The sequence below is a fragment of the Alosa pseudoharengus genome, unplaced genomic scaffold (assembly GCF_046254945.1).
Source record: "Alosa pseudoharengus isolate Yale_2024_CS ecotype anadromous, Long Island Sound unplaced genomic scaffold, YU_APseudo_1.1 YU_APseudo_1.1_scf_3, whole genome shotgun sequence".
In the NCBI taxonomy this organism is placed as follows: domain Eukaryota; kingdom Metazoa; phylum Chordata; class Actinopteri; order Clupeiformes; family Clupeidae; genus Alosa; species Alosa pseudoharengus.
In genome coordinates this window covers 35676272-35678771 of record NW_027468718.1, presented here as the reverse complement: position 1 = coordinate 35678771, position 2500 = coordinate 35676272, and the positions used below count along the sequence as shown (strand labels likewise).

Genomic DNA, 2500 nt, shown 5'->3' with positions numbered 1-2500 from the left:
CTGCAAGCACACATGCACACATGCTTACTGTTATTAGCATACTTACCAACACACACATACTATACTCTACTATACTATACTCTATACTCTACTATTTACACAGTCTACACTTAGCAGGCCAGTAGTATCTACTGTAACATGAGCATAGTGTGAACACACAGAGTAGTCACTTTACCAAGAAGCCTCTGTACTGGACATATGTTCTCCTAATATGATATGATCTATGATATGATATATGATGTAATATAGCATTGTTCATACAAGTGACATTTGATTCTATGCATTCCTATAAGTGCTTTAGCATTTAGCTTCTACAGTACACTGAGGCGTTGATAACACACTGTTTAGACAAACATAATGATGACAGAGAAAGAGAAAGAAGGAGAGAAAGAGAGAAGGGGAAACGACAGAGGAAGCAGTACAAATAAAGGAGAGATTGCATAAAGGGCGTGAAAGAGACAGGAGAGAAAGGGAAAAGGTGGAAAAAAATGAAATAAAAGAAAAACTGCTTAGCAACCCATCATGAAAATTCTGTGGTGATCCAGTGTTGTAGGAGCAACCAGGGATCTAGATTACAATCATGTGTCCCCAAGCTAATGCTAGGATAACATGGGGATCTGGGATAGCAAGCTAATGCTAGGATAACATGGGGATCTGGGATAGCAAGATAATGCTAGGATAACATGGGGATCTGGGATAGGAAGACCGCAGTCTACTCTAGCCCTCAACAGCAGAAGGGCTGAGGTATGTCTAAAAACAAAAGATGAATGACCAATAAAAGCCTCATTTCCATGCTGTCGATTGGACAAAAGCAGGAATGCCACTTGCATTGAGCGCAGTGACCGTTAAGCTGCTTCTTGTGTTTTCCAAAAGAAACACTTGTGCGCTTGCACTTGAGAGAAGGGTTGGGGCTCCTGACAATGCCATCTGAGGGCCTCACTTTCAAATCAAAGTGCCGTGATGAACAAGGAACCGCTCACCACTTCACTCAGAGGGGCACGCGGACATGTGAAGATCTGCTGGTCTTTTGTGTTCCAGAACAGAGAGACACACACACACACACACACACACACACACACACATCTCTCTCTCTCTCTCTCTCACTCACACACACACATACACATTTCTCTCTCTCTGACACACACACACAAACACACACACGCACACGCACAAACACAGTAGCCTAATCTTACACACACACACGCTCACACACACACACACACACACACACACACACGCAGCAGCAGTAGGGTTAGGAGGTGGAACAACAAGGCAGGCGTGCTGGAGTGCTGAGCTCAGGGGTTCAAAGGGCTCAACCCCACTTACAATAGGATGTATCTCTCCACACACACATACACACACATGCACGCACACACACACACACACACATGCACACACAAACACACATATGCACACACACATGCACACACACACATGCACACACACACACACACACACACACATACACACACACACACACACATACACACACACACACACACACACACACACACACACACACGCACACACACACACAATAACTTAGGTGGTAGCACCAAAGCCAGTGCCAGCAGCGTGTTTACCAGCGCGCCTCTCTGCACTGTTTACCCACCACACGCTAAACACCTCACACTAAACACCCCACACTCACCCACGCCACACAGCCTGCCCGGCAAGGAGCCAACGATGCCCTGCTTAACCCACCTCCCCAACACACACACGCACACACATACATACACACACACACACACACACACACACACACACACAGACGCAAACACACACGCAAACACACACACACACACACACACACACACACACACACACACACACACAGCCCTTCTCTGTGCCCCGTAACCCCCTGTACCAGCAGACCCCCAGCCCACCCCCACCCCCCTCTACACCCGTGCCAGGAGAGAGGCCCACAGAGAAGGCATGCCGAACAATGCCAGCGCCCCTCCCCCTCCCTCCCTCCATCCCTCCCTCCCTGCCTCTCTCGCTCCATCCCTCTCTCCCTCCATCCCTCCCTCCCTGCCTCTCTCGCTCCATCCCTCCCTCCCATGCCAGTCCCCTTTTGGCAGGAGCCCCTGTCCTCCAGTGAGGTGTGGGGTGTGTGTGTGTGGGGGTGGAAGGAAGGATAGGGGAGGGAAAGGCAGGGGAGGAGAGAGGGAGGAGAGGGGGAGGAGAGGAGGGGAGGAGGAGGAGGGGGTTGAGCCCGGCGAAGGTTAATGTGCCCACTTTGATCTCCGTCAAGGCACAGGGAGTAAGAATGAATTTACATTTCAGATGAAAAGGTTGACAGCATAAAGAGGCATCTTGTTTCTGGTATGTGAGTGTGAGTGTGTGAGTGTGAGGGAGAGAGGGGGAGGAGGAGAGGGGGAGGAGAGGAAGTGGAGAAAGAGAGAGAGAAGGACAGAACAAGAGAAGGAGAGATGGAGAGTGAGTGTGTGAGAAGTGGTAGAAATTTGAGAGGATAAATAAGATGAAAGAAAAGAGAATG

The 2500-nt window shown here is 49.2% G+C and overlaps 1 protein-coding gene across 1 annotated transcript in view; it reads right to left on the bottom strand.

Moving 5' to 3' along the window:
• The window catches only part of myo3b (myosin IIIB), a 139738-nt gene that overhangs the window by 41646 nt on the left and 95592 nt on the right, over window positions 1-2500 (bottom strand). The window lies entirely within an intron of this gene.